The sequence below is a fragment of the Acanthaster planci genome, linkage group LG20, assembly GCF_054643075.1.
Source record: "Acanthaster planci isolate LZ-2023a linkage group LG20, COTS_SCS, whole genome shotgun sequence".
NCBI lineage: Eukaryota > Metazoa > Echinodermata > Asteroidea > Valvatida > Acanthasteridae > Acanthaster > Acanthaster planci.
In genome coordinates, this window is record NC_141796.1 from 7,177,278 (window position 1) to 7,190,100 (window position 12,823).

The following is a 12,823-nucleotide window of genomic DNA, read 5'->3' on the forward strand; positions in this document are numbered from 1 at the left end:
ATGTAAGTTTCATATCCCTATTCGTTTTAGTTAGGAAACTATCTGTGAAAGAGGGAAGCAGATCTGATTCTGCTTCAAGCTATTTTTTTAGAATTCCCGCTAACTCTGCACATCATTGGTTTAATTCCGCAACCAACATAGTTCCATATATCACCGTATAAAAGACATGAACGTTGTTTGAATCTAGCAATCTTGGTGGCATCTCAAAGGGGGAGTGTTCTTCTTTGCATTGATGTAAGTTTCATATCCATATTCGTTTTAGTTAAGAAAATATCCCTGAAAGAAGGCAGGAATTCAGCTCGTTCTAATTGCTACTTTGTGCAATATTCCTTTTGCGTTCACCTTACACGTCGTCATCCCGTCCAAAATCGCTTACCTATATCTCGTCATAGAAGACCAGTAAATTGTCCGAATCAAACAGTCGTGGTGGCATCTAAAAGGAGGAGTGTTCCTCTTTCCATTGATGTAAGTTTCATATCCCTATTCGTTTTAGTTAGGAAAATATGTTTGAAAGAAAGTAGGCGTGAGGCTCGTACTAATTTTTACTTAGTTCAATTTGCCTTATGTATGCACCTTACAGGTCGTCATCCCGTCCAAAATTGCTTATCTATATCTTGTCATAGAAGACCAGTAAATTGTCCGAATCAAACAGTCGTGGTTTCATCTAAAAGGAGGAGTGTTCCTCTTTCCATTGATGTAAGTTTCATATCCCTATTCGTTTTAGTTAGGAAACTATCTGTGAAAGAGGGAAGCAGATCCGATTCTGCTGCAAGCTATTTTTTTAGAATTCCCGCTAACTCTGCACATCATTGGTTTAATTCCTCAACCAACATAGTTCCATATATCACCTTATAAAAGACCTGAACGTTGTTTGAATCTAGCAATCTTGGTGGCATCTAAACGGAGCAGTGTTCCTCTTTCCATTGATGTAATTTTCATATCCATGTTCGTTTTAGTAAGGAAAATATCCCTGAAAGAAGGCAGGAGTTCAGCTCGTACTAATTGCTACTTTGTGCAATATTCCTTTTGCGTGCACCTTACAGGTCGTCATCCCGTCCAAAATCGCTTACCTATATCTCGTCATAGAAGACCAGTAAATTTTCCGAATCAAACAGTCGTGGTGGCATCTAAAAGGAGGAGTGTTCCTCTTTCCATTGATGTAAGTTTCATATCCCTATTTGTTTTAGTTAGGAAACTATCTGTGAAAAAGGGGAAGCAGATCTGATTCTGCTGCAAGCTATTTTTTTAGAATTCCCGCTAACCCTGCACATCATTGGTTTAATTCCGAAACCAACATAGTTCCATATATCACCGTATAAAAGACCTGAACGTTGTTTGAATCTAGCAATCTTGGTGGCATCTGAAAGGGGGAGTGTTCTTCTTTGCATTGATGTAAGTTTCATATCCATATTCGTTTTAGTTAGGAAAATATCCCTGAAAGAAGGCAGGAATTCAGCTCGTTCTAATTGCTACTTTGTGCAATATTCCTTTTGCGTTCACCTTACAGGTTGTCATCCCGTCCGAAATCGCTTACCTATATCTTGTCATAGAAGACCAGTAAATTGTCCGAATCAAACAGTCGTGGTGGCATCTAAAAGGAGGAGTGTTCCTCTTTCCATTGATGTAAGTTTCATATCCCTATTCATTTTAGTTTGGAAACTATCTGTGAAAGAAGGCATGAGTTCAGCTCGTACTAATTGCTACTTTGTGCAATATTCCATTTGCGTGCACCTTACAGGTCGTCATCCCGTCCAAAATTGCTTACCTATATCTCGTCATAGAAGACCAGTAAATTGTCCGAATCAAACAGTCGTGGTGGCATCTAAAAGGAGGAGTGTTCCTCTTTCCATTGATGTAAGTTTCATATCCCTATTCGTTTTAGTTAGGAAAATATGTTTGAAAGAAAGTAGGCGTGAGGCTCGTACTAATTTTTACTTAGTTCAATTTGCCTTATGTATGCACCTTACAGGTCGTCATCCCGTCCAAAATTGCTTACCTATATCTCGTCATAGAAGACCAGTAAATTGTCCGAATCAAACAGTCGTGGTGGCATCTAAAAGGAGGAGTGTTCCTCTTTCCATTGATGTAAGTTTCATATCCCTATTCGTTTTAGTTAGGAAACTATCTGTGAAAGAGGGAAGCAGATCCGATTCTGCTGCAAGCTATTTTTTTAGAATTCCCGCTAACTCTGCACATCATTGGTTTAATTCCTCAACCAAGATAGTTCCATATATCACCTTATAAAAGACCTGAACGTTGTTTGAATCTAGCAATCTTGGTGGCATCTAAACGGAGCAGTGTTCCTCTTTCCATTGATGTAATTTTCATATCCTTTTTCGTTTTAGTAAGGAAAATATCCCTGAAAGAAGGCAGGAGTTCAGCTCGTACTAATTGCTACTTTGTGCAATATTCCTTTTGCGTGCACCTTACAGGTCGTCATCCCGTCCAAAATCGCTTACCTATATCTCGTCATAGAAGACCAGTAAATTTTCCGAATCAAACAGTCGTGGTGGCATCTAAAAGGAGGAGTGTTCCTCTTTCCATTGATGTAAGTTTCATATCCCTATTTGTTTTAGTTAGGAAACTATCTGTGAAAGAGGGAAGCAGATCTGATTCTGCTGCAAGCTATTTTTTTAGAATTCCCGCTAACTCTGCACATCATTGGTTTAATTCCGAAACCAACATAGTTCCATATATCACCGTATAAAAGACCTGAACGTTGTTTGAATCTAGCAATCTTGGTGGCATCTGAAAGGGGGAGTGTTCGTCTTTGCATTGATGTAAGTTTCATATCCATATTCGTTTTAGTTAGGAAAATATCCCTGAAAGAAGGCAGGAATTCAGCTCGTTCTAATTGCTACTTTGTGCAATATTCCTTTTGCGTTCACCTTACAGGTTGTCATCCCGTCCGAAATCGCTTACCTATATCTTGTCATAGAAGACCAGTAAATTGTCCGAATCAAACAGTCGTGGTGGCATCTAAAAGGAGGAGTGTTCCTCTTTCCATTGATGTAAGTTTCATATCCATATTCGTTTTAGTTAGGAAACTATCTGTGAAAGAGGGAAGCAGATCTGATTCTGCTGCAAGCTATTTTTTTAGAATTCCCGCTAACTCTGCACACCATTGGTTTAATTCTGCAACCAACATAGTTCCATATATCACCTTATAAAAGACCTGAACGTTGTTTGAATCTAGCAATCTTGGTGGCATCTGACAGAGGGAGTGTTCCTCTATTTCCATTGATGTAAGTTTCATATCCATATTCGTTTTAGTTAGAAAAATATGTTTGAAAGAAAGTAGGCGTGAGGCTCGTACTAATTGTTACTTAGTTCAATTTGCCTTATGTATGCACCTTACACGTTGTCATCCCGTCCAAAATCGCTTACCTATATCTCGTCATAGAAGACCATTAAATTGTCCGAATCAAACAGTCGTGGTGGCATCTAAAAGGGGGAGTGTTCCTCTTTCCATTGATGTAAGTTTCATATCCATATTCCTTTTAGTTAGGAAAATATCCCTGAAAGAAGGCAGGAGTTCAGCTCGTTCTAATTGCTACTTTGTGCAATATTCCTTTTGCGTTCACCTTACAGGTCGTCATCCCGTCCAAAATCGCTTACTTATATCTTGTCATAGAAGACCAGTAAATTGTCCGAATCAAACAGTCGTGGTGGCATCTAAAAGGGGGAGTGTTCCTCTTTCCATTGATGTAAGTTTCATATCCCTATTCATTTTAGTTTGGAAACTATCTGTGAAAGAAGGCATGAGTTCAGCTCGTACTAATTGCTACTTTGTGCAATATTCCATTTGCGTGCACCTTACAGGTCGTCATCCCGTCCAAAATTGCTTACCTATATCTCGTCATAGAAGACCAGTAAATTGTCCGAATCAAACAGTTGTGGTGGCATCTAAAAGGAGGAGTGTTCCTCTTTCCATTGATGTAAGTTTCATATCCATATTCGTTTTAGTTAGGAAAATATGTTTGAAAGAAAGTAGGCGTGAGGCTCGTACTAATTGTTACTTAGTTCAATTTGCCTTATGTATGCACCTTACAGGTCGTCATCCCGTCCAAAATTGCTTACCTATATCTCGTCATAGAAGACCAGTAAATTGTCCGAATCAAACAGTCGTGGTGGCATCTAAAAGGAGGAGTGTTCCTCTTTCTATTGATGTAAGTTTCATATCCCTGTTCGTTTTAGTTAGGAAACTATCTGTGAAAGAGGGAAGCAGATCTGATTCTGCTGCAAGCTATTTTTTTAGAATTCCCGCTAACTCTGCACATCATTGGTTTAATTCCGCAACCAACATAGTTCCATATATCACCTTATAAAAGACCTGAACGTTGTTTGAATCTAGCAATCTTGGTGGCATCTGAAAGGGGGAGTGTAGCTCTTTCCATTGATATAAGTTTCATATCCATATTCGTTTTAGTTAGAAAAATATGTTTGAAAGAAAGTAGGCGTGAGGCTCGTACTAATTGTTACTTAGTTCAATTTGCCTTATGTATGCACCTTACACGTTGTCATCCCGTCCAAAATTGCTTATCTATATCTTGTCATAGAAGACCAGTAAATTGTCCGAATCAAACAGTCGTGGTGGCATCTAAAAGGAGGAGTGTTCCTCTTTCTATTGATGTAAGTTTCATATCCCTATTCGTTTTAGTTAGGAAACTATCTGTGAAAGAGGGAAGCAGATCTGATTCTGCTTCAAGCTATTTTTTTAGAATTCCCGCTAACTCTGCACATCATTGGTTTAATTCCGCAACCAACATAGTTCCATATATCACCGTATAAAAGACATGAACGTTGTTTGAATCTAGCAATCTTGGTGGCATCTCAAAGGGGGAGTGTTCTTCTTTGCATTGATGTAAGTTTCATATCCATATTCGTTTTAGTTAAGAAAATATCCCTGAAAGAAGGCAGGAATTCAGCTCGTTCTAATTGCTACTTTGTGCAATATTCCTTTTGCGTTCACCTTACACGTCGTCATCCCGTCCAAAATCGCTTACCTATATCTCGTCATAGAAGACCAGTAAATTGTCCGAATCAAACAGTCGTGGTGGCATCTAAAAGGAGGAGTGTTCCTCTTTCCATTGATGTAAGTTTCATATCCCTATTCGTTTTAGTTAGGAAAATATGTTTGAAAGAAAGTAGGCGTGAGGCTCGTACTAATTTTTACTTAGTTCAATTTGCCTTATGTATGCACCTTACAGGTCGTCATCCCGTCCAAAATTGCTTATCTATATCTTGTCATAGAAGACCAGTAAATTGTCCGAATCAAACAGTCGTGGTTTCATCTAAAAGGAGGAGTGTTCCTCTTTCCATTGATGTAAGTTTCATATCCCTATTCGTTTTAGTTAGGAAACTATCTGTGAAAGAGGGAAGCAGATCCGATTCTGCTGCAAGCTATTTTTTTAGAATTCCCGCTAACTCTGCACATCATTGGTTTAATTCCTCAACCAACATAGTTCCATATATCACCTTATAAAAGACCTGAACGTTGTTTGAATCTAGCAATCTTGGTGGCATCTAAACGGAGCAGTGTTCCTCTTTCCATTGATGTAATTTTCATATCCATGTTCGTTTTAGTAAGGAAAATATCCCTGAAAGAAGGCAGGAGTTCAGCTCGTACTAATTGCTACTTTGTGCAATATTCCTTTTGCGTGCACCTTACAGGTCGTCATCCCGTCCAAAATCGCTTACCTATATCTCGTCATAGAAGACCAGTAAATTTTCCGAATCAAACAGTCGTGGTGGCATCTAAAAGGAGGAGTGTTCCTCTTTCCATTGATGTAAGTTTCATATCCCTATTTGTTTTAGTTAGGAAACTATCTGTGAAAGAGGGAAGCAGATCTGATTCTGCTGCAAGCTATTTTTTTAGAATTCCCGCTAACCCTGCACATCATTGGTTTAATTCCGAAACCAACATAGTTCCATATATCACCGTATAAAAGACCTGAACGTTGTTTGAATCTAGCAATCTTGGTGGCATCTGAAAGGGGGAGTGTTCTTCTTTGCATTGATGTAAGTTTCATATCCATATTCGTTTTAGTTAGGAAAATATCCCTGAAAGAAGGCAGGAATTCAGCTCGTTCTAATTGCTACTTTGTGCAATATTCCTTTTGCGTTCACCTTACAGGTTGTCATCCCGTCCGAAATCGCTTACCTATATCTTGTCATAGAAGACCAGTAAATTGTCCCGAATCAAACAGTCGTGGTGGCATCTAAAAGGAGGAGTGTTCCTCTTTCCATTGATGTAAGTTTCATATCCCTATTCATTTTAGTTTGGAAACTATCTGTGAAAGAAGGCATGAGTTCAGCTCGTACTAATTGCTACTTTGTGCAATATTCCATTTGCGTGCACCTTACAGGTCGTCATCCCGTCCAAAATTGCTTACCTATATCTCGTCATAGAAGACCAGTAAATTGTCCGAATCAAACAGTCGTGGTGGCATCTAAAAGGAGGAGTTTTCCTCTTTCCATTGATGTAAGTTTCATATCCCTATTCGTTTTAGTTAGGAAAATATGTTTGAAAGAAAGTAGGCGTGAGGCTCGTACTAATTTTTACTTAGTTCAATTTGCCTTATGTATGCACCTTACAGGTCGTCATCCCGTCCAAAATTGCTTACCTATATCTCGTCATAGAAGACCAGTAAATTGTCCGAATCAAACAGTCGTGGTGGCATCTAAAAGGAAGAGTGTTCCTCTTTCCATTGATGTAAGTTTCATATCCCTGTTCGTTTTAGTTAGGAAACTATCTGTGAAAGAGGGAAGCAGATCTGATTCTGCTGCAAGCTATTTTTTTAGAATTCCCGCTAACTCTGCACATCATTGGTTTAATTCCGCAACCAACATAGTTCCATATATCACCTTATAAAAGACCTGAACGTTGTTTGAATCTAGCAATCTTGGTGGCATCTGAAAGGGGGAGTGTAGCTCTTTCCATTGATATAAGTTTCATATCCATATTCGTTTTAGTTAGAAAAATATGTTTGAAAGAAAGTAGGCGTGAGGCTCGTACTAATTGTTTCTTAGTTCAATTTGCCTTATGTATGCACCTTACACGTTGTCATCCCGTCCAAAATTGCTTATCTATATCTTGTCATAGAAGACCAGTAAATTGTCCGAATCAAACAGTCGTGGTGGCATCTAAAAGGAGGAGTGTTCCTCTTTCCATTGATGTAAGTTTCATATCCCTATTCGTTTTAGTTAGGAAACTATCTGTGAAAGAGGGAAGCAGATCCGATTCTGCTGCAAGCTATTTTTTTAGAATTTCCGCTAACTCTGCACATCATTGGTTTAATTCCTCAACCAACATAGTTCCATATATCACCTTATAAAAGACCTGAACGTTGTTTGAATCTAGCAATCTTGGTGGCATCTAAACGGAGGAGTGTTCCTCTTTCCATTGATGTAATTTTCATATCCATGTTCGTTTTAGTAAGGAAAATATCCCTGAAAGAAGGCAGGAGTTCAGCTCGTACTAATTGCTACTTTGTGCAATATTCCTTTTGCGTGCACCTTACAGGTCGTCATCCCGTCCAAAATCGCTTACCTATATCTCGTCATAGAAGACCAGTAAATTTTCCGAATCAAACAGTCGTGGTGGCATCTAAAAGGAAGAGTGTTCCTCTTTCCATTGATGTAAGTTTCATATCCCTGTTCGTTTTAGTTAGGAAACTATCTGTGAAAGAGGGAAGCAGATCTGATTCTGCTGCAAGCTATTTTTTTAGAATTCCCGCTAACTCTGCACATCATTGGTTTAATTCCGCAACCAACATAGTTCCATATATCACCTTATAAAAGACCTGAACGTTGTTTGAATCTAGCAATCTTGGTGGCATCTGAAAGGGGGAGTGTAGCTCTTTCCATTGATATAAGTTTCATATCCATATTCGTTTTAGTTAGAAAAATATGTTTGAAAGAAAGTAGGCGTGAGGCTCGTACTAATTGTTTCTTAGTTCAATTTGCCTTATGTATGCACCTTACACGTTGTCATCCCGTCCAAAATTGCTTATCTATATCTTGTCATAGAAGACCAGTAAATTGTCCGAATCAAACAGTCGTGGTGGCATCTAAAAGGAGGAGTGTTCCTCTTTCCATTGATGTAAGTTTCATATCCCTATTCGTTTTAGTTAGGAAACTATCTGTGAAAGAGGGAAGCAGATCCGATTCTGCTGCAAGCTATTTTTTTAGAATTTCCGCTAACTCTGCACATCATTGGTTTAATTCCTCAACCAACATAGTTCCATATATCACCTTATAAAAGACCTGAACGTTGTTTGAATCTAGCAATCTTGGTGGCATCTAAACGGAGGAGTGTTCCTCTTTCCATTGATGTAATTTTCATATCCATGTTCGTTTTAGTAAGGAAAATATCCCTGAAAGAAGGCAGGAGTTCAGCTCGTACTAATTGCTACTTTGTGCAATATTCCTTTTGCGTGCACCTTACAGGTCGTCATCCCGTCCAAAATCGCTTACCTATATCTCGTCATAGAAGACCAGTAAATTTTCCGAATCAAACAGTCGTGGTGGCATCTAAAAGGAGGAGTGTTCCTCTTTCCATTGATGTAAGTTTCATATCCCTATTTGTTTTAGTTAGGAAACTATCTGTGAAAGAGGGAAGCAGATCTGATTCTGCTGCAAGCTATTTTTTTAGAATTCCCGCTAACTCTGCACATCATTGGTTTAATTCCGCAACCAACATAGTTCCATATATCACCGTATAAAAGACATGAACGTTGTTTGAATCTAGCAATCTTGGTGGCATCTCAAAGGGGGAGTGTTCTTCTTTGCATTGATGTAAGTTTCATATCCATATTCGTTTTAGTTAAGAAAATATCCCTGAAAGAAGGCAGGAATTCAGCTCGTTCTAATTGCTACTTTGTGCAATATTCCTTTTGCGTTCACCTTACACGTCGTCATCCCGTCCAAAATCGCTTACCTATATCTCGTCATAGAAGACCAGTAAATTGTCCGAATCAAACAGTCGTGGTGGCATCTAAAAGGAGGAGTGTTCCTCTTTCCATTGATGTAAGTTTCATATCCCTATTCGTTTTAGTTAGGAAAATATGTTTGAAAGAAAGTAGGCGTGAGGCTCGTACTAATTTTTACTTAGTTCAATTTGCCTTATGTATGCACCTTACAGGTCGTCATCCCGTCCAAAATTGCTTATCTATATCTTGTCATAGAAGACCAGTAAATTGTCCGAATCAAACAGTCGTGGTTTCATCTAAAAGGAGGAGTGTTCCTCTTTCCATTGATGTAAGTTTCATATCCCTATTCGTTTTAGTTAGGAAACTATCTGTGAAAGAGGGAAGCAGATCCGATTCTGCTGCAAGCTATTTTTTTAGAATTTCCGCTAACTCTGCACATCATTGGTTTAATTCCTCAACCAACATAGTTCCATATATCACCTTATAAAAGACCTGAACGTTGTTTGAATCTAGCAATCTTGGTGGCATCTAAACGGAGCAGTGTTCCTCTTTCCATTGATGTAATTTTCATATCCATGTTCGTTTTAGTAAGGAAAATATCCCTGAAAGAAGGCAGGAGTTCAGCTCGTACTAATTGCTACTTTGTGCAATATTCCTTTTGCGTGCACCTTACAGGTCGTCATCCCGTCCAAAATCGCTTACCTATATCTCGTCATAGAAGACCAGTAAATTTTCCGAATCAAACAGTCGTGGTGGCATCTAAAAGGAGGAGTGTTCCTCTTTCCATTGATGTAAGTTTCATATCCCTATTTGTTTTAGTTAGGAAACTATCTGTGAAAGAGGGAAGCAGATCTGATTCTGCTGCAAGCTATTTTTTAAGAATTCCCGCTAACTCTGCACATCATTGGTTTAATTCCGAAACCAACATAGTTCCATATATCACCGTATAAAAGACCTGAACGTTGTTTGAATCTAGCAATCTTGGTGGCATCTGAAAGGGGGAGTGTTCTTCTTTGCATTGATGTAAGTTTCATATCCATATTCGTTTTAGTTAGGAAAATATCCCTGAAAGAAGGCAGGAATTCAGCTCGTTCTAATTGCTACTTTGTGCAATATTCCTTTTGCGTTCACCTTACAGGTTGTCATCCCGTCCGAAATCGCTTACCTATATCTTGTCATAGAAGACCAGTAAATTGTCCGAATCAAACAGTCGTGGTGGCATCTAAAAGGAGGAGTGTTCCTCTTTCCATTGATGTAAGTTTCATATCCCTATTCATTTTAGTTTGGAAACTATCTGTGAAAGAAGGCATGAGTTCAGCTCGTACTAATTGCTACTTTGTGCAATATTCCATTTGCGTGCACCTTACAGGTCGTCATCCCGTCCAAAATTGCTTACCTATATCTCGTCATAGAAGACCAGTAAATTGTCCGAATCAAACAGTCGTGGTGGCATCTAAAAGGAGGAGTTTTCCTCTTTCCATTGATGTAAGTTTCATATCCCTATTCGTTTTAGTTAGGAAACTATCTGTGAAAGAGGGAAGCAGATCTGATTCTGCTGCAAGCTATTTTTTTAGAATTCCCGCTAACTCTGCACATCATTGGTTTAATTGCGCAACCAACATAGTTCCATATATCACCTTATAAAAGACCTGAACGTTGTTTGAATCTAGCAATCTTGGTGGCATCTGAAAGGGGGAGTGTAGCTCTTTCCATTGATATAAGTTTCATATCCATATTCGTTTTAGTTAGAAAAATATGTTTGAAAGAAAGTAGGCGTGAGGCTCGTACTAATTGTTTCTTAGTTCAATTTGCCTTATGTATGCACCTTACACGTTGTCATCCCGTCCAAAATTGCTTATCTATATCTTGTCATAGAAGACCAGTAAATTGTCCGAATCAAACAGTCGTGGTGGCATCTAAAAGGAGGAGTGTTCCTCTTTCCATTGATGTAAGTTTCATATCCCTATTCGTTTTAGTTAGGAAACTATCTGTGAAAGAGGGAAGCAGATCTGATTCTGCTGCAAGCTATTTTTTTAGAATTTCCGCTAACTCTGCACATCATTGGTTTAATTCCTCAACCAACATAGTTCCATATATCACCTTATAAAAGACCTGAACGTTGTTTGAATCTAGCAATCTTGGTGGCATCTAAACGGAGGAGTGTTCCTCTTTCCATTGATGTAATTTTCATATCCATGTTCGTTTTAGTAAGGAAAATATCCCTGAAAGAAGGCAGGAGTTCAGCTCGTACTAATTGCTACTTTGTGCAATATTCCTTTTGCGTGCACCTTACAGGTGGTCATCCCGTCCAAAATCGCTTACCTATATCTCGTCATAGAAGACCAGTAAATTTTCCGAATCAAACAGTCGTGGTGGCATCTAAAAGGAGGAGTGTTCCTCTTTCCATTGATGTAAGTTTCATATCCCTATTTGTTTTAGTTAGGAAACTATCTGTGAAAGAGGGAAGCAGATCTGATTCTGCTGCAAGCTATTTTTTTAGAATTCCCGCTAACTCTGCACATCATTGGTTTAATTCCGAAACCAACATAGTTCCATATATCACCGTATAAAAGACCTGAACGTTGTTTGAATCTAGCAATCTTGGTGGCATCTGAAAGGGGGAGTGTTCTTCTTTGCATTGATGTAAGTTTCATATCCATATTCGTTTTAGTTAGGAAAATATCCCTGAAAGAAGGCAGGAATTCAGCTCGTTCTAATTGCCACTTTGTGCAATATTCCTTTTGCGTTCACCTTACAGGTTGTCATCCCGTCCGAAATCGCTTACCTATATCTTGTCATAGAAGACCAGTAAATTGTCCGAATCAAACAGTCGTGGTGGCATCTAAAAGGAGGAGTGTTCCTCTTTCCATTGATGTAAGTTTCATATCCCTATTCGTTTTAGTTAGGAAACTATCTGTGAAAGAGGGAAGCAGATCTGATTCTGCTGCAAGCTATTTTTTTAGAATTCCCGCTAACTCTGAACATCATTGGTTTAATTCCGCACCACAAATAGTTCAATATATCACCTTATAAAACCTTATAAAAGACCTGAACGTTGTTTGAATCTAGCAATCTTGGTGGCATCTGAAAGGGGGAGTGTTCCTCTTTCCCTTGATGTAAGTTTCATATCCATATTCGTTTTAGTTAGGAAAATATGTTTGAAAGAAAGTAGGCGTTAGGCTCGTACTAATTGTTACTTAGCTCAAATTGGCCTATGTATGCACCTTACACGTTGTCATCCCGTCCAAAATTGCTTATCTAGATCTTGTCATAGAAGACCAGTAAATTGTCCCAATCAGATATGTTTGGTGGCATCTGAAAGGGGGAGTGTTCCTCTTTCCATTGATGTAAGTTTCATATCCATATTCGTTTTAGTTAGGAAAATATCCCTGAAAGAAGGCAGGAGTTCAGCTCGTTCTAATTGCTACTTTGTGCAATATTCCTTTTGCGTTCACCTTACAGGTCGTCATCCCGTCCAAAATCGCTTACCTATATCTCGTCATAGAAGACCAGTAAATTGTCCGAATCAAACAGTCGTGGTGGCATCTAAAAGGAGGAGTGTTCCTCTTTCCATTGATGTAAGTTTTATATCCATATTCGTTTTAGTAAGGAAAATATCCCTGAAAGAAGGCAGGAGTTCAGCTCGTACTAATTGCTACTTTGTGCAATATTCCATTTGCGTGCACCTTACAGGTCGTCATCCCGTCCAAAATCGCTTACCTATATCTCGTCATAGAAGACCAGTAAATTGTCCGAATCAAACAGTCGTGGTGGCATCTAAAAGGAGGAGTGTTCCTCTTTCCATTGATATAAGTTTCATATCCCTATTCGTTTTAGTTAGGAAAATATGTTTGAAAGAAAGTAGGCGTGAGGCTCGTACTAATTTTTAC